At 39.1% G+C, this 25,387-nt stretch overlaps 1 protein-coding gene across 2 annotated transcripts in view; it reads right to left on the bottom strand.

Annotated features, from left to right (window-relative positions):
• The window catches only part of LOC127411920 (inactive tyrosine-protein kinase 7-like), a 127,421-nt gene that overhangs the window by 87,744 nt on the left and 14,290 nt on the right, over positions 1-25,387 (bottom strand). Inside the window, exon 1 of one of the 2 annotated variants that reach the window (XM_051647827.1) lies at positions 899-1,001. The exons of the other annotated variant lie outside the window; for it this stretch is intronic. The gene's annotated coding sequence lies outside the window, so the exon portion shown is untranslated. Of the gene's footprint in view, positions 1-898; positions 1,002-25,387 lie in introns of those variants that run through there. 2 annotated transcript variants of the gene reach the window in all.

Raw genomic sequence — 25,387 nt, 5'->3', positions numbered from 1 at the left:
GATGCTGTCGATTGAGCTGAACTTGTACTGATCCTGGAATATTCCTTTAAGATTTAAGTTTGAAAATCTTCTATTAACTTACATAGTCAAAATCTAACCAACAACAATTGCATCATCATAATATTTGCATAAGTTTACATTTGAAAACATTAATATTGCTACGTTTACACCTCTCAGTTACACTAGTATGTTTTTTTCCACCTCCGAAAACCATGAAAGACGAGAAGTACACAGCCTTGTACCTTGCCTTTATGTCTGATTTTCAAATATTTTTTACTTCAAATCAAAGTGTGGAATGTTGTGATTCAACTCGGAGCTGGTTGGTTTAGTTCATGGTTTATAACTCTTTATGAAGGATTTTATGAAATCACTATAAGAAGAACCAAGACGGCTGGGCGGGCACTGTTGCGCTCTACTGCATTTGGTATATTTAACCATCTATCTAAAATTAGTGGTCGACCGATATATCGCAGAGGCCGATAAATCAGCCGATATTCTGACTTTTTTAATTATCGCATCGGCCGATAAATTTTCCTGTTTGGCCAATTTGTTTCTTGAGGCCGCTGAGAATCACCTGTTAGCATGTGAAGCTACTGAGACATGTAAACAACCAGTCACGGTTCGTTTTGTTGTTACATGCCATCGTGTCACTACAATAACAGACCAGTGTACAACACAGTCTCATTTAAACGGTCCGCATATCAGAGCCGCAGCAGACGCGTTTGAGCTCATAATGTTAAAGTGCTCGACCATTTCATTCTCCCTCTCTCTCCTCAACAGTTCCCTGTTACTTTTATCTGTCTTATCTAATGATAAAAAGGCAAATATCAATAACACTAATATCATATATGTCTGAAAATATGCACAGATCTCATTTAAACAGATGTAATAAACCAACCTCACAAAACTTGAGCAGATCCAGCATCCTGTGTAGCACTCATTTATTATCCTCTAAAGCACGTATTCTAACAGTCTCTCCTCAACAGTTCCCTGTAACTTGTCTAATGATAAAAGGCAAATATCAATAAAACTTGTATTATATCCCATTTACAAATATGCAGATATCTTGTTTAAACAGATGTAATTCACGAACCTCATGAAAATCCAGCGTTTTCTTCCCATCGAGTGCTCGTCTAATATCTTCCTCTGAAGGATCAGAATCAAAAGTTCCTCTGATTCACAAATCATGACGGCAGTCCAAGCAGGTGATCCAGGCTGTTTAAACTGTCAGGAGATTGCTGCTCGCACTGGATCCACACAAGCGCGTGAGTGCAACCAAAGACTTTCTAGCAAGTCAGTCCACTGTCAGCAATGTTTTTAACGCTCTCGAGAGGCTATTTCCAGTCATGACAGTGCAGCTCCTATCTACTTGAATGGAGAAAGACTGAAATCTCCAAAATGGTTGGTCAAGATTATGATCAAAGAACATATTTCAAATCAGCAGTAAAATATGACAACACTGGTATCATATATGGTGCTTCTTTACCTCAGATTACACTAAAAAACGCAATTTTTCCCAGCTTTTATAGCTAATGCATATGCGCGTTCTTGAGTTCAGGCGATGTCTGTATCTAAAAGGTGATTGGCTGTTTTACCTGTGAGGCGGGACTTCCTTTCTACATCCGTTGACCGTTGGCCGCAGTTGGGCATTCTAATTTTTCCCATTCATTTTTATAGAAGTGGTCCATCTCTGCTAAATAGTCTGTGGTGCAACTTCAAAGTAAAAGCGCTTCACGTGTGCTATAAGTAAATGTCTTATTCACTATCACTGTATGTACAATTGTTTTGATTCTGTATTTTTTGAGTAAATGCGACTGCTAACGTGGACATGCCATCCATGGACTACTGTGTGTACTGTTATTTCCTTCTCCCTAATATATTAACAATTTCTTCATGTGCAAATAAATTACTAAAATTTGATGACTAAACAGAAGTCAGAAGAAACTGCTATCTATCATTTAAAATACAATATTATTTTTTACATTATTTTTTACAAAGTAAAATTTTTGTGTGAAATTGTAGAGTTTATTATTATTTTTAGCAATTTTATTTTTATGTTATTTACTATATTAAAGTGTGTGATATATCGGCCACCCTGCTCTCTGGATATCGGCATCGGCTATTAAAAAACCCACATCGGTCGACCAATATCTAAAATGCAAATCTAGTTTCTTCCTATAATGCAACGTCTCTTTTGCACGTTTTGGATTGAAATACTCATCAAATAACCCCAAATCTATTTGAGACTGCTGACTAGTTCAGACTAAAAGCACTCAGGTTAACAGTGTCCGGCTCCAGATATCTAGTGAAGGGAAATGAAGGAGTGTGAACTCTCTCTCTGACCCACAGCTCTTGTATCCTGCTCACTGAAGTCAAATGGACTTTAAGTGGAAGGAAACAGAGAAGGGAGAGAATATTTCCTCATGAAGACCTGATGGATGTGAGCGAGGAAATAAAAGCACTGCAACTCAAAACGCTGATTTCAACTTGCCCAGTTACACATGGAGAAATTATGAAGTGCACTAATGGAAAAGACAGTCATGTAATATTAAGATGGCAGCACCAGTTCCCGTTAATGTCTGAACATTGTGAACAGTAGATGTTTCGTGGTTTCCCCAACAGGAGGAGAAAACTAGGTCAGGATGAATGCCGAACGCAGTGTCATATTAATACTCTCAATTTCCCCCCAGTAACAAGTTCACCAGTGAGCATGCTTTTTTCATCTATCCGCTCTCTTTATCGACATTTCAATTATAGCAAGAGGCTTGAGGGAAGATCCAGAATCTTCTAGACCCAGCTGTGTTTTTGGCATTGTTCGTCCTCTTCATCACCACATAAGCTTCTACTAGTGTTTGCTTATTGATACTGCTAAAGCCCACTTACCAATAGTTTTACTGATTTTAAGATATTAACATCATTATCGTAAGAGTTAAAAAATTGTTAAAGGTGTTTTGAGCGATTTTTTTCATGGAAGGACTTGCAAAAAAATGTCATACTCAATGAAAGATATCAATGAAATAAGTGTTGTGAGATATCTCACCGGTCTCTGTGACAGCTCTAGACTGTAAACAACAAATAAAAATGTGTCCGCGATCAATGGCGCTTTCAACAAGTCAATAATTTTGCTCATTCTCATAGTATTGTAGTTGCAGTGAATTATTGAGGCTTAATGCCATTTTTATGCCATGTTGTTCATAACAGTTGTCAGTTGAGGGTGCTATTTTACTACTGATGTTTTTAACAACCGTTTCTGCTCGATATCGGTCTCAGTAAAGCTCATTTGCTATTTCTAGAGTGCAGGGTTTTGGAAAGAGTGGGCGTGGCTAATCCAACAGCTCAGCTAGTATGGTTACAATCACTTACAGCACCTTTAAGTTCAAGTTTATGTGTCTGTCAGAGTTTAAAATTAAAAACCCAACCAACTCAACTCTTTGCAGACTTAAAGGAATAGCTAAAAACCATGATCAAAGTCTTTCTAGCAAGTCAGTCCACTCTCGTGTGGCTATTTCCAGTCATGACAGTGCAGCTCCTATCTACTTGTATGGAGAAAGATAGAAATCTCCAAAACGGTTGGTCAAGATTACGATCAAAGAAAATATTTCAAATCAGCAGTAAAATCTGACAACACTGGTATCATAAATTGTGATTCTTTACCTCAGATTACACTAAAAAATGCAATTTTCCCGGGGACTGGGTAGCTCAGTGAGTATTAACGCTGACTACCACACCTGGAGTCGTGAGTTCGAATCCAGGGTGTGCTGAGTGACTCCAGCCAGGTCTCCTAAGCAACCAAATTGGCCCAGTTGCTAGGGAGGGTAGAGTCACATGGGGTAACTTCCTCGTGGTCACTATAATGTGGTTCTTGCTCTCGGTGGGGTGTGTGGTGAGTTGTGCGTGGATGCCGCGGAGAATAGCGTGAAGCCTCCACATGCGCTATGTCTCCACGGTAACGTGCTCAACAAGCCACGTGATAAGATGCGTGGACTGACGATCTCAGACGCGGAGGCAACTGAGATTCATCCTCCGCCACCCGGATTGAGGCGAGTCACTACACCACCACGAGGACTTAGAGCGCATTGGGAATTGGGCATTCCAAATTGGGGAGAATTGAAAAAAAAATAATTCCCAGCTTGTATAGCTAATGCATTGATTGACAAGTGATGTCTGTATCTAAAAGGTCAATGTCAATGTCAAAATGTATCTATATAGCACAATTTATACAACAGGCGTTGACCAATGTGCTTTAAAACAAAATCTATTAAACACAATTCTACAGTATAATAAGACTTAACAACAAATAAAACAGTAAGACAAAACACACATTTGACAACATTAAAATCCAAAGAGAAAAAATACGTTTTTAGCAAAGATTTAAAAACCAACAATGTCGGAGCAGATCTTATGTGTATTGGCAAACTGTTCCAAAGCTTGGGTCCAGCTATGGCAAAAGCACGTTCACCACTTTGCTTCAGTCTAGACCAAGGTACAATAAGCAGTCGTTGAGTCCTCGATCTAAGGGATTAAATATACTAAGTAGATCAGAGAGATAAGATGGAGCTAAGTTTTTTAAGGACTTATAAACAAATAAGAGAATTTTTAAATAAACTCTGAAGTGGACTGGTAGCCAGTGTAGTGAGGCTAAGATAGGTGTAATGTGTGGACCATTTGGACCAGTGATGATGAGTTTATTCCGTAATACAGGGAATTACATTAGTCTAAACGGGACGTAACAAATGCATGGATCACACTTTCAAAGTCTCTTGTAGAAATTAATGGCTTAACTTTAGCTAAAAGATCTAGCAAGTTAATTTATCTGTTTGTCTAACTTATGATCGCTGTCAAATAAAAATCCCAAACTCTTTACACACGTTTTAACTTGGGACCAAACAAGATAATCTCAGTTTTATTTTCATTTAAATGTAAAAACTTTGAGGACATCCATAATTTTATGTCCTTTAGTCAGGCCAATAAAGGATCGAGAACATTTTTAACTGTGCATCTCAGAGGCAAATAAATCTGGGTATCGTCAGCATAACACTAGAAGGATACACCATGTTTCCTAAAAAATAGATCCGACTGGAAGCATGTATAAGGAAAAAAAAGAACAGGGGCGAGAATGGAACCTTGGGGAACCCTCCAAGGAAGATACAGAGGATGTGAAGTTACCTAGGCTGATTGAAAACCTTCTATCTGTCAGATAAGAATGAAACCATTTGAGAACAGTTCCCTTCATACCCTCACAATGCTCGAGACGAGAAATGAGGATGTTATGGTCGACCATATCAAATGCTACACTGAGATCTAAAAGAACAAGGATTGCATTATCACAACAGTCAACAGTTAATAAAATATCATTTAAAGCTTTTAACAAAGCAGACTCTGTACCATGAAATGCTCCGAAACCTGACTGAAATGTCTCAAATATAGAATTTGCATTCAAGAAAGATTGTAATTGTAACAGAACTGCTTTTTCCAAATCTTTTGAGATGAAGGGCAAATTCGAAATAGGTCTATAATTTGTTAAGTCAACAGGATCAAGGTTCGGTCTCTTAAAGGGATGGTATCACTATAGTGTGCTTAAAGTGATCAGGTAGGGTACCTGTGTTAAGACATTTATTTATTATGGAAAGAAGACTGGGCCCCACTGTGTCGAAGAGCTGCTTGATAAGATGTGAAGGGATAGTATCATTAAACAAGATGTAGGTTTAAGTTGAGCAATAATTTCCTGAAGAGAGGAAAGAGAGATGGACTCATACTCACTCCAACCAGCAGTACAAACAGGGTTATAGGCAGCTGGCAGGATCTGTGATCCCTGACCAGCAATCTTATCAACAAAAAATCTGCGAAATTCTCACAGATTGTAGCAGATGACTCTTGGTGAGCTTTACCGAGTTTACTGAAGAAAAAAGAATTCTCGGTTTATGACAGTTCATTGCAATAATGTCAGAATAATATTTAATCTTTGCAGCCTTTACTGCTTTCTGAAAGTTTCTGAGAGTGTCCTTTAGAGCTTCATAGTGCACCTGTAGCTTGTCCTTTTTCCATTTTCGCTCAGCTTGTCGGCACAACCGACTAAGAGAACGTGTGGTAACATTTAATCATGGCTCAACTTTAGGTTTAGGGTGTTTAGGTTTTAATGGTGCAACAGAATCTAAAATACTTAAACAAGTGGAATTAAACAATTTAAAATGATCATTCACACGTAAATGGGGCATTTGAGAATTGCTGGCTTCTTTATACATCAGAGAGAAATCTTCACTGGTAGTGGGGCTAAACGTTCAGGACCGTCAATCCGCGCATCTTATCACGTGGCTTGTTGAGCGCGTTACCGCGGAGACCTAGTGCGTGTGGAGGCTTCACGCTATTCTCCGCGGCATCCACGCACAACTCACCACGCGCCCCACCGAGAGCGAGAACCACATTATAGCGACCACGAGGAGGTTACCCCATGTGACTCTACCCTCCCTAGCAACCGGGCCAATTTGGTTGCTTAGGAGACCTGTCTGGAGTCACTCAGCACGCCCTGGATTCGAACTGGATACCACTAGGTGTGCTAGTCAGCGTTTTTACTTGCTGAGCTACCCAGGCTGATACTTAGTATCAGAGACATGTAAACCATATGATAAAACCAGGTCTAACATGTGGCCCTGAGTATGAGTAGGGCCATTCACCCACTGGGTAAGATCAAATGAATCAATAAGCTTTACAAATTCCTTAGAATGTTGAAGCCCCCAAGAATTAAAAGACTATCATGATTTGGGATAGTTCCACCTAGAAAGTCCACAAACTCATCGTTAAAATCCTTGTTAGGTTTTGGAGGTCGGTAAACCAGCACGATCACACGTCTTGCAGTCGGCGCTCTGCGACTCACAGTCCAGTTTTTCATCATGCTGGTGCAAACACTTCCAAGACTGTAGTGTATCAACTACACGACCGTAACGTCCATTACAGCTACCTTTAGCGTCATCCCATTTCTAAAGGATCGCCTAAAATGCATCTAACAATTCAGATAACGAAATTCATTCACAAACTCGTGCAGTTCATTCTTCATAACATGTCAACAAACATTAAAGAATATATGCCCTCCTCTTGCGCTCTCTCTCTATTTCATTGGCTCATCGGGGCGGTGCGCACAAGACATCAATATATTAAGCAGTTTTGTAAAATGTCGTAGCATCTCGGACTCGTCTCGTTCTGTCGAAGGAGTGCGCACACAACAAGACCTTTCGTCGTGAGATCTGACACTTCAATCAATATGAGTTTCAATGACTTATTCAGAAGCTTTTACATTTGGTCCACCCAGCCTTAAATATTCATTTGCATCCTTGAGTGTGACAGACTGACAAGTGAAAAGTGGCCAGATTTCAGCAACAGAAGTCGATAGTTGTGACATTTCTAGCCATTATCAAGGTGTGCCGCTGACTTAAGCTAACATGATCTCAGACCAGTGTGCAAAACTGAACACTAACACATCTATACTAACTAAATGTCTAAGACAGCTCAACCAGTGAGATACTGGTGTGCTTTAAAATGGGATTAGTTATGGTAAATTAACATTTTGGAGCCTCGGCACATTAGTGAGGCCCAGAAGGCAGCTTCAGGCCAAGAATGGAGGAATCTCAGATCTCTTATTCCCTGAGAAAAAGGATCAGACGGCCTGTGATTTACAAAACACTCCTGTGGATCAGTTCTGTTCAATTCACCAACGGCAAAATGGTTGATGGATCAGTCAGGCACATGAGATTAGTTCTGGTGAGTTAGCATATGGGATAACACATGTTAGAGTGGTCTAAAACGTCCCGCATGGTGTGCCTGCTGCTTCTATTGATTTCTGCTTCTTCACTGATTCTGGATACTTGCATGCCTGGGAGCAAAACTCTCTGAGATAATCCATTTTTATCCCCCACAGTGCGGTTTGTAATAGCAAATACAAAAATTAATAAAATAAAAAAAAAGAATCATCAGATGTAATTATCGAGAACCATCAAGCCCTCTATGTGATAAATGACATATATTAAAATGTAATGAACTATAACATGTTCAGGTAATGTATAAATAACCGTTTATTACCAAACAAAGTACAAAATATGTTTGTAGAATGAGACAGTCAATAAAGGAACTATTTCAAGAAAAAAAAGAAAAATAGATGCATTTCAATTAGTACTGTCAGTCAATAAAAAATGTTAAATCGCAAATAATCACATAAGTTTTTGTAGTTAATTGCGACCAATCGCAGACTTTAAAAGTACTGAAATTTGACACTGTATAGTATATACTTCTATACTTGTCAGAATGCATTTATTTCTATTTTAGGAAAGAAAAGAAACAATATGTAACAATATAATATTTTATTAAAGAGCACCTATTATGGTTTTTCAAATATGACCTTTCATGTAGTGTGTTATATAGCTGTTTGTGAATGTAAAAAAGTCTGCAAAGTATCAAAAATCAAAGTGCAGGACAAATGGAGTTATTGACTCCCAAAAGAAAGAACCAATTCTGAACACCTGAAACGAGTCGTTAGTAATTCCAGACTTACTTTCTGTACTAATCTATGTAATTTGCTAACAAAAAACCCACCTCTGGTCTTCATTGGCTGCTCGTGAACAGCTTTGACCCGCCCTCAAACACTACACTAAGCGGTAGACCAATCACAACAGACTGGGGCATCTGACCAATCAGAGCAGAGTATGCTCTCTGAAAGGAGGAGTTTAGAATGAATCCTTTAGAACGGATCACTGAACGAGTCGTTTTTGACACTGGGAAAAAAAGGTAATGCTGCAATTTAAATTCTGAGCAAATTAAAGTGTTTTTTGACCTTGGATGCATGTAAATCTATTGTATGAGACCTTTAAAACAAAATTAGGCACGATTAAAAACCATAATAGGTGCTCTTTAACATTTTCCAAACAAAGCCTTCCACAGTATAAAGATAAAAATGCGCTAAAAAAGTCTAAGTGGGAGTTTGACTAACTGAAAGAACTAGTCTCCACATAGGTTGCATATTCATTGCAATGGGCATTAAATCTTTTAAACTCTCATCCTCCACCATATTAATCTGCCGGTAGTGACTATCCTCTTTATTACGTGAAGCTGCGTTCATGATTCATGTCAGAGCGTCAACACCAGCACCGCTTTGAACTCACCATGAAAAGCACTTGCAAACAAAAACGTCTCATTCTGTGTTTTGGTGATAGTTAAGATTTGGTGTGCTTCTGAGGTAATTATAATGTGCCTTACGTAAGCTGAAAAAACGTGATTTCAAGGCCCATCTGGGCTTGTTTTGTACATCAAATAGTGTTAAGAGTGTCTTTCTCCATCATTTTATCACTGATACAGAAGCACTGTCAGAGATTCTCCTCCGTGGCTCTATCATAGGAGAGAGTTTAACGATCAACTAGCGTGTTAAGAGCGTGTTCCGCCCATAGAATGTCTATATGCTATGTTATGCTAAGCGTGTAGGCTCTTATTGTTAGAAGGGCTCTGTGGTGCTGTGTCTGTTTGTGATGTGTCAGTGTAATGACCATGGGTGGACACATTACAAAGGTTCAGCCCTTCACACAAGTGTTCATGTTGTTTTAATGGTAAATGCGTTAATCACGATTAAGAAAAATTAACACGTTAAACTTTTTTAATTAATCGCATGCGTAAATGCGTTAATTCTGAATTAAAAGTGTAAATTATGGAATAATATTAAATAAATTGGTATACATTTTCTGACATGAAACCTGTCAAGAAAATGTCCTGATCATACTTAACCCCAAATCAATAAAAATTGAATATATATAAATATTTTTTTTTTCATAAAGAAAATGAAACCTAAATTTAGGACCATTATGACTTTTTGTATTGTGACATTATTTTCAGGACACTTTTACACCTCAATTCTCCCTTACTAGAATGCATCCCGACGTTTTACTTTTAATTTCTTTTTTAACAATTTAAACAATTTTTTGTTTTATTTAAAATCAACTTAATTAAAGGCAGTACAACGGGAGTACTGCAATGATGTCTAAATACTTTATATTTTAATTAACATATCATTTTTCTCACATTGTAGTAATGAGAATTGTGGGTAAAATGTGTGCAAATGTCATGAAAATAATGTTACAATGTAAAAAATCTCAATGGCACTAAAAATAGGCTTAATTTTCTATATGCATTGTGAGATGACTTGGTCTTGTTAAATTGTCATCTCAAGTTATAGGTTTGTTTTGTGGTCATATCACCCTGCTCTAACATCTGGTCACATCTAATGCCATTTAGCCAAAGTAACATTATCACTGTGGAGCCAGGGGTGGACTGGGAAGAGAAATTGGCCCAAAAGCAACTGGCCCAAAAGGGGGTGGGGCGCAAGCTGTCCTTTTCTGCATATCGCTGCCCCCTTCGGCATATCGCGGCGCCGTTTTGTGGCCCGTTCTGCATAACGCGGTGGCTCATTTCAGTTTATCGCAGCCTGCGGGCAGGCCGGTTCTCCCGATGGCCAGTGCGCCCCTGATCGGCCCCAAAGTGCGTCGGCCCACTGGGAAAATGCCAGTATGCCAGATTGCCATTCCAGCCCTGTGTGGAGCCGTGAGGAACCCGTTTCATCTGGACAGAAAGAGTGCATGAAAGTCAAGTCCTTAAATGTTTGTGTCAACTGAAGCTTGAACAGACACAGAGAGAGACAGAAGAAAGAGAGACGCCATCTCAGGACACTGCACATGTTGTTCTGCTGTGACCCAGAGTGGACATTCAGAGCTTAAGGTTTCGTTCTGTGTTCTGTGAGTAATTACTGCATCCTTCACATCAGTAACGACACTCACAACACACACACATAAACACAGCTGCATCTCTTTGTTCCACCAGCTACTGTCTGCGGTAGGACAGACGCCAGTCTGAATCAAGACAGACGACTGCACCGCTCAACAAAAGAAGCTTCGCCGTTCACTTGGCCCATTTCCCCGAGCGATCAGCACCGGTGCTGGCTGCTTCATGTGGGAGTTTCAGCGCTTCAACAGTGAACTAAACGAGAACCTATGACGAGAACAACATAAATAACAACACAAAAATACAAACTGGAACATAGAAAGGGAAAGAAAACCAACCAACTCCATCTAATCAGAATAAAAACACATACAAATAAAAGAAACTCAAGGCCAGAAACACTCAGGGGTCGTGTGCTGGAGAACTGCTGTGCAATGCACTATTGAGACAGATACTGTGCATTCTTGAGCAGCTCACGCTCCAGTGAACTCTTCAACCGTAACCTCCCGTGAACGATCCAGTCGAGACATTGACATTTCTCCAAGGAGCCGCTGGATTCAATTCCATCCTGCATATTCTCTCCTGCTAACACAAACCCTCCATATCTTTCTGTATGAGCTCAGCTCGTATAAACCAAACCACAAAACACCCTCGTTTATATCACTGAGAAGGAAACATAGTGGTAAACAGCAGAATCTAACTAACATTTTCTATGAAGCCCATATTTATAATGCATTGTAAAGGCATTATAATGCATTAGTTATGTCTCATAATACACCTCATAAATAGTTGTAACCACAACTATAATACATTATAATACTTACCTATTCATAGTTATACCTTAGAGTATAATGCATTATAACACAAGCAACATCCAGTTTTATCTGCAGAAGTTATAATGTATTATATATATTTGTAATATATACTGTATAATAGGTGTGCTTTAAGTAAAGTGACAAAAGCAATGTCCTTCCAGGGCATGCAGAGTGACTCCAGCCAGGTCTCCTATGCAACCAAATTGGCCCGGTTGCTAGGGAGGGTAGAGTCACATGGGGTAACCTCCTCGTGGTCGTGATTAGTGGTTCTCGCTCTCAATGGGGCGTGTGGTAAGTTGTGCGTGGATCGCGGAGAGTAGCATGAGCCTCCACATGCTGTGAGTCTCCGCGGTGTCATGCACAACGAGTCACGTGATAAGATGCGCGGATTTACGGTCTCAGACGCGGAGGCAACTAAGACTTGTCCTCCACCACCTGGATTGAGATGAGTAACACGAGGACCTACTTAGTAGTGGGAATTGATTATAATGAAGTTATAATATTGGAAATAACTGTACACATAGAAGCTTAATAAATGACTTACGCCTTGTGGCTATAATTTTGAAACAGCGAGTATTTTAACGTTTACAGACTGGCCCAAATCACTTCCATCGTAAGTGCTTTTATTTGAGATAAACGAGGGATGAGTTGAGAATAACCTATGTAGTAATCTACATTATGCCACAAGAGCTGTCAATTAAGCTCAACTTGCACTGAACACAGAATATTCCTTTAAATGCTGCACAGGGACTCTACTGTTCTCTCTTCAGTGTGATATTGACAGTTTGACAAAGGAAAGCAGCGCTGGGTTTTGTCCCTGACCCTCACACAGAGCGGGCATGTGGGCATGCATTCCTAAAGCTCAAGTTAATTAATACAAACTCTGGCCAGGATGCGCAGTCATACTTCAGCATGTCAGAGAGTGTCTGCGACAGCTGCTGTATCTTCAGACTGGTGATGAAATGGGAATTTCCAACAATATAAGCAGATAGAGGACCAGAGGGGAAAATGAGAGGGAAACATTGAAGCTATGTACAGTATTACTATTACTGTTTCTGCAGTTTATACTGTAGAACATACAATGTGCACGGTATGCAATTTCTTTGTATGTATGGAAAACCCAGATGATCTACAGTCATACATTTGCCAGAATGTGCAGTATACAACAGAGCACGATGAAAGCTATATCATCTTGACTTAAAAATATAAGTCTATATTTTGACTCACTATTTGATCAAACTGCGAATAGATCTTATGGGTTTTTGAAGAGTCAGAGTGCACGTGTGTACATGCTCAAGTGCGCCGGGGGAATCCCGGAGTGTGACGTAAGAGGGAAATCCCAATACTGCAGCGCAATGCCGCAGAAGAACGCAATGTAAAGTTGAGGACACAAACACGGCAGCAACTGTTGGACATATGGAAATAAAACAAAACAATGGATATAGAAAATGAAGTCCCGCCTTACAGGTAAAAGAGCCAATCACCTTTTAGATACATACATCACCTGGCAATCAACTCGAGAACTGGCATTAGCTGTACCAGCCTGTTTTTTAGTTTTTTAGCGTAATCTGAGGTAAAGAAGCACCATTTATGATACCATTGTTGTCAGATTTTACTGCTGATTTGAAATTTATTCTTTGATTGTATTCTTAACCAATCTTTTAGGAGATTTCGGTCTTTCCCCATTCAAGTAGATAGGAGCTGTTCTTTTATGCTGCTTGCTTACATAGAAAATAACTGCCCGGGATCATTCCTAAGATGGAGTGTATTGACTTGCCTTGAAAGAGACTTTGGCAGTATTCAGTAAGTTACTATCCTAAGAAGTTAGAATTACATTTGAACATAGTCAGAGTTTTTCTTGAGAGCATCTCGCTACAGCTAATTTGAGCTAATTACAACCCGCAACCCATGTCAGCTTATAACAATAACAATAGCCCTGGGTCAAATCTCACTATTTCCTTTATTGTGCTATAAATGGTGTAAACGGAACCTCAGAGGTAGATATGCGTTCCTCTCCTCAAGAGAGAGATTGAGTTCCACAGGCGGACAAGTTGAGCCTGATTAATTCACCCAACGGAAACGAAGAGCTTCATTAGTCAAGCACATGATCAGGTCGCTGCATAATTCTTACATGAGTGAGCACACTTCCTATAGCTTCCTATAGCACATATTAAACAGCATATAATCAACAAAGCTCATGGGGACACCGGTTAGTTCCTGTACTCTTTGGGTGGGTGAGGAGAGGGTTAACACAAGTTTACTTCCATCCCTTTGAGCTGCATTGCCACTACATCCATACTCACACACACCTCCCTCTCCTAATCCAGCCAGAGAAAGACATTCATTCACAGGATTAAGTTGCAGACTGGACGCTTGACAAAATGTCCTCTTAACGGTTTATTAGTATGTCAATCACAGACGGCGTGTAGAAAGAGAATCGTGTCCCTCATCTCACTGAAAGAGCACACATCCATATCAAATGCTCCAGAAACTTTATTTGTTGTGCAGGAATTTCCTGTCCTTTGGAATTAAAGTGAAAAGTAAATGCTACCCATCTCCTAGGCTGCACTATCTTTAGCTTTTCATAAGGGAAAATGGGTTGAATAAGCGTACTATACATAAAACGTTTGTGAAACGTTGCATGCACGACTATGTCTGAAACATTGCTTGACCCAAATACATAAACACACCCTCATACAGAGAGTCTTACGATGTTTACTGAAGCAACCTGAACCTTGTGGTTACAAAAAACAAAAATGCATCCAGTGGCATCCGTCCACATACATTAGTGTTCAGTCAAGTATTTGAATTTCAAAGTCAACATGAATATCAAAATGGACTCTTCTTCATACATGTTCCTGGTCTTATTGTGAACAACTCATTAGTGTATGTTATTCTAGAGAAAAACAAAGGCGTTGCATGTTGCATAACAAAAGTACAATGGGTTGAGTAAATTATTTCATTACATATACAGTATATGGGAAGTTTACTTCATTAAAAGTGTAGTAAACATTAGTAAACAAAACTAAATGAATATTTGGTGTGAGCACCCTATGCATTTAAAACCAGTTCTCCTACTGTAGGTACACTTGTGCACAGTTTTTCAATGTTGTTCAAGCATCTTGCAGAACACAGTTCACTTCTGTGTCTTCATGTAATCTCAGACTGACTCAATGGTGTTGAGATCCATACAGTCTGTTGCAGGACTCCTTCTACTTCTATTCTATGTGCAAAAGGAATGTTTGGAAATCTAAAATTGGTATTTCCAATTGACACACCAAAGCAGAAGATATAAAGATCATCTTAAGACAGATGCTTTTGTGAAACATCTAAGGTGCCTAATATTTTTGCACATTACTATATATATATATATACAGTATATATTAGGGCTGGGCATTGATGAAGATTTCCCAATTTGATGTCCATTTTGCTTACATATGAAGGAAAATCTTTCTCAGATAATGCTGTTAATTATACAGTGACATACTTACCTTCTAGGCATAATTTGAAAATATTAATTTTATAAATTATATTTTTGCATTTTTTCCCCCCTATTCTCCCAACTTGGAATGCCCAATTCCCACTACTTAGTAGGTCCTCAAGGTGGCGTGGTTACTCACCTCAATCCGGGTGGTGGAGGACAAGTCTCAGTTGCCTCCACTTCTGAGACCGTCAATCCGTGCATCTTATCACGTGACTCGTTGTGCATGACACCGTGGAGACTCACAGCATGTGGAGGCTCATGCTACACAACGCGATCCACACACAACTTACCACACGCCCCATTGAGAGCGAGAACCACTAATCACGACCACGAGGAGGTTACCCCATGTGACTCTACCCTCCCTAGCAACCGGGCCAATTTGGTTGCTTAGGAGACCTGACTGGAGACACTCAGCACACCCCGGATTCAAACTCGCGACTCCAGGTGTGATAGTCAGCATCAATACTCGCTGAGATACCCAGACATTAGACATTTTTGCATTTTTTATCATATTGGTTACGTTGTAGCTTTTGAAAAATTATTTTCAAATTATAAAAACAAAAAGAGGGAAACAGGACTAACATACACACAAAATAAAAATACAAAATATTCAAGACGCATCTAAATAAACACCACTTACATCAGTAACTGTGGCATTTCAGGAAGTTATGGTTTTATGGAGTTGAAAAAAGCTTATTGGGGAATATGGTGAAAATGGGAAATATGTTGAGATACTGCAGCTATTTTTTCCGTTGATATATAATCTATTAGCAGATTTGACCAATGCTTGATACTTAATGAATGCTTAGATTTCCAGTTTAGCAAAAGTGAAGATCAGTGTGAGCAGTTCAAGATGGCTGTCGCAGGAGATAAAGAAGCATCTCATCGCTGACACAAATGCTGATTCATAAATGATTCAGTAAAGCCTACATCTCACAGAAATCCTGACTAAAAGAGGCAATATTAGTGAAAAAGAAAATTCCAAAAAATATGAATTGTCACTATATTTGCAGGTACAGACAGTGAGAATGTAGTTAAGCTGCTCTGAGTTTTTTTGAGTATGTATTGCAATAACAGCAGTATTTCCTGTCAATGCTTTTAGTATATCCTGCTGTTTCACCTTCATATGCTGGATGTGTTTTTCTGGCATTCATAAGTGTCTAAATTAACGTCTGATGGTGCATAGATCATATTAGGTAAGTGCAGAAGTGCTTACATTGCGTTTAATGAACGTGTAAATGCACTGCAGGAAAAAAGAACTGTCTGATGCATCAATTAGTGCAGGAGCTAATGTATAATGTGTCATCATTCATGTCAATATTGCTCCATAATCAGAGCAGCTCATGGAGAAGGTCAGCAGCCGTTTGTGTGATGAGAAATGTCACAAACTTCATTGTGACAGAAAGATCAAGATATAAAAAAAGAGAGGCATAAGTCAGAGCACAAGGTTACAACACATCACAGCTGATGTTATGCATGATCAAATTATAATTCTGCATCCTGTTAGCTACTTTATAATGCAATTCAAACACAGGAAATGAACTGTAATTTAAAGTGCATTTCTGTTCTGAATGGTGCTACAGCTCGTCTCACGGCTGAGTTTCTTGCCAGAAGACTTTAGTCATGACAGAACGCGCTACGACTTGTTTACAAAAGCTTTTTTTGCTACGAGCACTCGCTGCACACTGTCTGTCATAAAGTTCAGAGCGCAGGATTACATGTCAAACTTCATGCTGTCTTGGAGACATCACATGTCATCTGATAGCTCTTAGCAATACAACAGTAAAAATACTGCAGAATTAATAATCCTGCCAGTTAATCAGAGTTTTCACATGACAAAAGTGTAAAAAGTGAAGATACATTGAGTCTCACCTTCTGTTCTTCAGACACACAGGACTGTCTCTTTCTCTCTCACAGCATCAGCTCATGTTTTAGATGAGAGAATCACATCACATCACTTCAGACAAACAACAACTCAAAAAACTCTCTTTCTGTCTGATCTAGAAACAGTGACTTTATTCCCCATCAGTTCTCTGAATATGATCATTAGAGAATTAGTTTCAAAAATTCTTTGGAAAGTGTAATGTGAAATAAACTGGGCTGAACTTTACTAGTAAATTATAACTACACTAACAGACTGACAGTGTGTTTAACACTAATTTGACTGGTGTCATGACAATCATATAAAACATTATGACACAGAGAGAAGAAACTGCAATTTCACACTTTCTCATGTACAAACAAGCAGAAATGTGACTTGCACTGAACCACTAATTTATACGTCTCCTCAAGAGCAGAATGAAAATCCAGCCGTGACGTGTGAAGATCAATGACGTGTCTGTAATGTTTCTCACACACACAGCACAAGTGTCACATTACACAGATAATCAGATGAGTGTGTAACGATTGGATTAGTGCTGTTCGTAAAACCACAGGTCAGTCTGCTCAGATCAGAACACACACACACTCACACCAACACACACACTCACACCAACATACACACACACAAACACACACTCACACCAATACACACACTCACACCAACACACAAACACACACTCACACCAACACACACACTCACACCAACACACACACTCACACCAACACACAAACACACAAACACACACTCACACCAACACACACACTCACACCAACACACACACACACACACACACAAACACACACTCACACCAACACACACACACACAAACACACACACGCACACACTCACACCAACACACACACACACACCAAAACACACACACACACACACACACACACCAACACACACACACCAAAACACACACACACACACACACAAACACACACACAAACACCAACATACACACACACAAACAAACACACACCAAAACACACACACACACACATACACACCAACACACACACACACACACCAACAAACACACCCACCAACACACACACACACACACACACCAAAACACACACACACACCAACACACACACAAACACCAACACACACACAAACACCAACACACACAAACACCAACACACACAAACACACACACACACAAACACACACACCAACACTCACACACACGCACCAAAACACACACACACACACACACACCAACACACACACACACACACACACACCCACCAACACACACACCCACCAACATACACACCCACCAATACACACACCCACACACACACAAACAAACACACACACATGACGGAGAACACAACACGGGTCACTACATGTGTGTGTTTTTATTCATTTGGTGTAATTATGCACACCAGAGTGAACTACACTTGCGCCTCTGTGCGCTACATGCCGTAATTCAGCAGTTCTACATGTTCAGGAGAAGGCGACTCTATCTGATGCTCGCAAACTGTCTTTTTTTTTTTTTGGAGAAAAGGTTCATGTCCGGTGTAGACAGCCTCAAGCCATTGCATCGCGTCAACTGATGCGCACGGTGTAAACAGGATGTCAGCACCATAAACTATCACACAGTCAGGACATTTTAAATATTCATGAATGGAACTGTTTACAACTGTTCACTGTATACAATCCACTTACGCTGAAGACACATCCACATCCAGTTTCCAGTATCATTCCATCATGTTTTCATACATCAACAACTAAAAATAGCGCAGATGGGTGAAAGAACACGAGGCAGCCGCTGAATGACAGAGAGCTTCTCAGCTTCAGAGTTGTAACTTGACACTGCATCTTTTAAAAGCGGACAGATATGTATCAAGCAGTCAAAAGACGTCTGTCTGCTATACACCCATAAACACTCATTGTAGTAGCCTGATACCTTCTAGAACAGGGGTTTTCAAACAGCTGCGCTGGTGAAGACGGGGTCCCATTAGATTCTACATTGTGGTATAAGATCATCGTTAGATCATATTTAACCTCATCTGTCACAGCGGTTGCACTTTGGAAAAATGTGTCTACAAAAATGTAAAACAGCCATTTGCGATCTGAGTTTGTGCGATTCCTTCAAGAAAAGTTCAAATCCACCAACGGCAGCTTCGAAGCGAATGGGTCTTCAAGCAGACCCAATAACAATGATGCTAGGGGTTGCTAGCATGTTGCTAGGCATTGCTAGCCTGTTTTAACATGAAGCTAATCTTTTATCCATTCAAAAAATGAATTAAGTAATTAACCTAAAAACTAGGTTAAGATAAATTTCCTATCACTCTTTACGGGACTGATAATCTCATATTCTTAGAAGTCCAATTCTAAGGCTACAAGACCACGTACACAATCAGAAATGCTGCTGTCAAACATCAGTGCACCATAGAGCACATTTTAACATGACCAACATCTCCTCCAGCAGCTCAATCAGAGATGAAAACCCAATTAAACCTCCAGTTCAGCTTTGAATAAAAAAATATACCTGATGCACGGTGTCATCGGTAAGATCAAAGTCCTGTCATGTCCTATCACGCTCTGAGCGCAGATCTTCACGTATAGTAGTCCAGTATGGTCTACACACATTGTTCTGAACAGCAGGAGAGTGAACAGACCCAGAACTGCACAAAGACTCAATTTGTGCTTTGTGAAACAGTCTTTTCAACTCAATGTGCAAGACAAGTGCCTCGACAATCAACACAGTTTACACAAATATGAATTCAGAGTACAGAAATACAGTGTTGTATTCATGCAGATGCATTCACTGACAGTGTTGAAGTTCTGATGGAAAGACGGACTGAAATTCTGGCTTCTGACCACCCAACCATTCACAGCATGAGGCTCTTTTGTCTTTGTGTGAATGTTCTGTTGTTGTCGAAGCTTGACTGTGTCAGAGACAGAGACAAAACACACTGTTTAGGAGACATCTGCTCATAATGGCATTATCTACAATGAAGAGGCTGTAGGTTCTACACTTTCCATAGAAAGAGCTGGACTCCACGTCTCGTCCCACTCGCTCTAATTTCCTCGACACCAACTGGTAAGGTCAGGGAAAAGGTCAAAGCCCAGCGCTGAGATTACAGGAATCAACCAGTGATATTATGGCCTCATTAGAAGGGTTTAAAGCTCATGAAGACCTAAACGAACGTCCTGAGCAACAACACACAAGCAACACAAACAAATCTAAAGCTAAGAGGAGTGCTGAGATGAGAACGACTATATGAAGGTTTCTCAGCTTATTACAAACAAAGAATTAATCAGTCAACAGTTTTGTATGCTGTGGCTCTTTCATGACCTTTATCGGTCGTATTGCATCTTTGTTGCATCATTTAGCAGAACTTGAAAACAATCTTGAGCACTTTCTTCCATAGGGGGAATATTGCTGATGTTTAATGCCCTTTGAAAAGCACAGTAACTGATGCAAATAAACTTCAATATTCAGAAGGATGCACAGGAGGATGAGCAGTGCAAAGAAGCGTTTAAATTAAAATTAGTGATTAACATTTTTATTATTTTATAAAAGCAATACAGCTTTTGAGATTGTGCTATACTGTGAATGTGTCATGCCTACTAACACCCTTTATGCACCCATCCGATACCTGGATCGGGAAATGGTACAAAGACAGATCCATATATGATACTGTGTGTTAGTCATGGACATGTCAAGCTCAAAAAGAACTATAAAAGCATCATTAAAGTAGTCCCCATGACTACATTTTATTTAAAGTGTCTTGAAGCCATTTTAAAACTTTGTGAATCACAAAAGGCTGTGTATAAAAAATAAATATATAGTCTTCATGTGCTGCACGCTTCATAGTGAATGAGCGCCAATCTGTGCGCACTCCACATGAACTCAGATGTAGATGCTCGATAGTTCGGTTCGTTTATAACATGCATTGAGAACAGCTCCAGAGGAACATTTCACCAGATTTCTATTTAGATGCATATTAAAACTACTGTAATCTTTAGACGAGAGCGAGAACCACATTATAGCGACCACGAGGAGGTTACCCCATGTGACTCTACGCACCCTAGCAACCGGGCCAATTGGTTGCTTAGGAAGCCTGGCTGGAGTCAACATTTGTTTGTTTTTAAGCAGGGCCCTACTGAAATCTGCTTTATTTTTTCCCCAAATCCTTTTTTTTATTTATTTATTTTTATTTTTTTATTATATTTCCAGAATTCCATGTTTTCAATCACAATGGTGTCTAATCAAAAAAATGTCCTTTAACTTTTACAAACTTTTAACAAGTAAAAAAATAGAACAATTACTTATCAACATATTGCATTTTTTAACCAACTTTTATTCAGTGCAAAAACTCTCTTGCTTGTGATATATTGCTTAATTTTTATTATTATTACAATCATAATTCTTTAATAATTATTATTTATTATTATTATAATAATAATAATAATTATTATTATTATTATTTCTACAGTGAGGATTACATTTTACTATACAGTTATAATATATTTCTGTTGTCATTTCTTCAATTTCAGGCGTTTAGCTTTTATTATGAATCGTGCTTTTATTTTGACATGTATTTTTGATGGAAGTTTAACTTCTCCAGATAAACAGTTCGCTACATGGCCCAGTGTGATTGTAAAAGCGCAAATGCTGTGATTTAATCATATAAGTATATAAAAATAACGCTTCAGAGTGGATTAGTGCTCTGCTCTGTCATCACATACAACACGAATGATTCTCGATGTCTGTAGAGTCTCCAGTGTATGAGCGGTCAGCTTCACACATTCATTTAAAGCTCATGCAGCTCATACAGACTAAGATTCCAGCATTTCATAGTTTAATGATCACACTAGGACATAGCATGATTTTAATTTGATTAGTTGTGCATTTCAGTGTAAAAGGAGTAACAGAGCACATGCTCAAATAAGTGTGTGAGCATTTTAAAGCAGTCGTGTGTCAGTAAGACGTACCGAATTAAGTCGGCGCTCGGTACTACTGCAGAAACACTGGTATCTTTACATCTATTTTATTTTAGTACTGACTTAGCACCGAAGTACTGGTACTTTTGACAACACTAGTTTATATATTGCCATTGTATATTATTATATTATAAAATGGTAATATTTTTTAATAATAATCATAATTATAAATAATATTATTATTGCAAATTACAGTATTTAAGTTGTCTGGGTTCCAAAAATTAACAGTTTATGAAAAGTGGACTGATCACAACAACTATCACAAGTAAACACAAAAAAAGATCTAAAGTCATTTACTGTAAATTCAGATACAATATAGGAAAAACTGTGCAAAGAGAACTGGCTTTTTTTTTCACTTTATCTCTGAAAGACACATTTTCCAGTTTTTGCATGAATACATTTATTCTCAGTGTGATAATGTACAGTAAATATAGGAATGCATTTACTAATGTTAATGAATAGAATCATATTGCACAGAGATAACAAAATAAAATATAATAAAATGTATATTAAAATGAAGATAAATGTCCCACAGATGTGTTAAAGTTATTCAAAATAACTAACATGTTTTTTCTACTTTTGAGGAAATGTGGTGCCAGTGTACACGTATGTGGACATCATGTTTATCAGGGCGCTGACGAGCGATAAATGAACGGATTTTTTAAAGCGGCATATCAAATGAAACTAGAGACTCTACTCTTTACAACCAAACAGGTTTCAATGAAAAACTTTAACGAGATTTCTTACCAGAGGCACTTTTGTTGGCGCTGCACATGTAGAAGCTCTTCAAGGAAATCGACGTCATGTTGTTGTGTCATGTGACTCGGTGCGGCAGAAGTTTAACCCTTAAATGACAGTCTAGAGTCTTGTAAACAGTATTCAGTCGGTTTTAATTCATTTAAATTATGTGTTGCATATAGCAAAGCCAAAATATAACGTCCACGCATGTGAACACGTGTCGCACGAGGTTAAGCTGTGATACGAGAAACTATTTTAACATTTAAAAAAATGACACATAAAATCTGCTTAAATCTGATCAGTCGTCATTCACTATTACTGAAACACCATTATGGAGTGGTGGTGGTGTAGTGGACTAAAGCACTGAACTGATAAGCGGACGGTTGTTGGTTCAATCCCCACAGCCACCACCATTGTGTCCTTGAGTAAGGCACTTAACTCCAGGTTGCTCCAGGGGGATTGTCCCTGTAATAAGGGCACTATAAGTCACTTTGGATAAAAGCGTCTGCCAAATGCATAAATGTAAATGTAAATTTAATGTGATTCAAAGATGACTGAGGCTAACATTCCTTTTGTGACAAAGTCATACAAGTTTGGACCAACATGAGGGTGAGTAAATGATGCCAATTGTCACGTCTGGGTGAACTATCCCTTTAAGAAACAGAAGAACTTTCTGTGTATGATGTGAAGAATCTCAATTCGTCTGTAGCAATGGATGCAAGAAAGATAAAAACTCAATGAGACAGACTGCAGAGGACATGAGAGAATTCAACACAAACACAGAGCAACAGGTCTGCTGTAACTGTCTGACCCAACATCCTCCTCACATCATCACCATTACACACATTACTGGCATTCCAAACATTCACAAAACTATCCCATTCACTCCGATCCAAACACACAACACATGGCACACAACCCTCCACATATTATCAGCGGTAACACTACACGTGGTCTACGGCAGTAATTACTAACCTAACTATAAATATAGCTGCAAGCAGCGATACTGGGGTCAAGCCAATTATCGGCACCATGAGCAGCAAAAGAAGCTTTGTGACATGTTTTTGGTTAGAGTCTGATGAACAGTGTATGAGGAGTTAGAAAAAATAAACTTTCAATCATAAAAAACCCATTTATTTTAAAAATAACTAAAAATAGCAACTTCTTAGAATTTTTGCCCAGTATGTGGCGCTGTTCTGAAACTGCTCAGGTAGTATCTGGGCATGATGGTTATCATGCAGGAAAGCATTCAAGAGTTATAAGCCAAAATAGCAATTTTTCTATCTCCTGACCAGTAGGGGGCAGTGCGCCAAAACGCTGCAGGTAACCTCAGGGCCTAATGATGATGACACGTACCAAGTTTCGTCCCAATCCCTCAAAGTGTTGCGGCGATACAGTCTCAAGTTCAATTTTGCGTGTTTTTCGTCGAATTCGTTGAAGCGCCATTCGAAAACAGTATGGTTTATCAAAATTCTGTGAATAACTTTTTGTCGTGAGTGCCTCTAGATGATGCAGGCCAATTTTTGTGCAAATCGGACAAAGAGTCTAGGAGGAGTTCGAAAAAGTAGGTTTTCAAAATATAAAAAAATGGCGGACAGGAAGTTTGCTCGATCATGACGTAATTGGTGTCATTGTTCTGGGCATGAACCACGGAATCTATCAAGACCAGTCTCATGACAGTAGGCAAAAGGAGTCAATAGCTATTAGCATTTTTAAATAGCATTATAATTTGTGACCACAAGGTGGCGCTGTCCCGAAACTTTTTGAGTCCCTTCAGAGCATAGTGCCAAAGACACATATCGAGTTTCATAACGATACGCCAAGTCGTTCGTAAAATACAGCATTTTATGACTAAATTCAAAATGGCCGACATAGGAATTTTTCATATCGCTGGACTCGCTATACCCCACTGAATCTAATGAGACCAATTTGATGATTTTATGACAAACTGTTCAGAAGTTATAAGCAAAAATGTGCTTTTTTCATATCTCGTACCCACTAGGTGGCACTGTTCAGAAACTGAGCAGGCACCCTCGGGTCATGGTGCCTATGACAAATAATAAGTTTGGTATGAATACGCTAAAGCATTATGGAGATATACCCTCACGTCCATTTTGCCGTGCTCTTTGTCGAATTCGTTGAAGCGCCATTCAAAAACGGTATGGTTTATCGAAATTCTGTTTTCATAAATTTTGTCCTGAGTACTTCTAGATGGACAAATCGAACAAACGGCCTAGGACGAGTTCGAAAAAGTAGGTTTTTCAGAAAATTCTAAATGCCGGAAAAACTTTCATGACGGAAAATTACGTCATATGGATCTAATCGTCTTGAGCCAAGGAATCAGAGGAAAAAATAGTTTTGTTTCTAGGACTCACGTTTCAAAAGTTATTAACAAACATGAGTGCAAATTTGGGCAGTTGGTGGCGCTAGAGGGTTTGAGGTAGAGACGCCAAATTTGCTGTGGTAACACATAAGACTGTCCTCTATCTGTGTGCCAAATTTCATAACTTTCCCGTAAGCGGTTCTATGGGCTGCCATAGACTCAAGAGCGGAAGAAGAAGAATAAGAAAACTAACGACAGTGTGACAAAACACTCAATGACTGTTTTTTTGTGGGCTGGGGTCCAAAGTTAACTGATGTCTGTTGAAAATGCACCACTCAAATGGCTTTTTGTGAGTGTGAATACTGTGTTTGAGTTTGATGCCGTTACCGTAACACTGCTCAGATTGTTTAGATAAAGTACATTTCTATAAT

The sequence above is a fragment of the Myxocyprinus asiaticus genome, chromosome 21, assembly GCF_019703515.2.
Source record: "Myxocyprinus asiaticus isolate MX2 ecotype Aquarium Trade chromosome 21, UBuf_Myxa_2, whole genome shotgun sequence".
Taxonomy (NCBI): Eukaryota; Metazoa; Chordata; class Actinopteri; order Cypriniformes; family Catostomidae; genus Myxocyprinus; species Myxocyprinus asiaticus.
The sequence above is the reverse complement of the archived record's forward strand: the minus strand, read 5'-3'. Positions and strand labels throughout refer to the sequence as shown.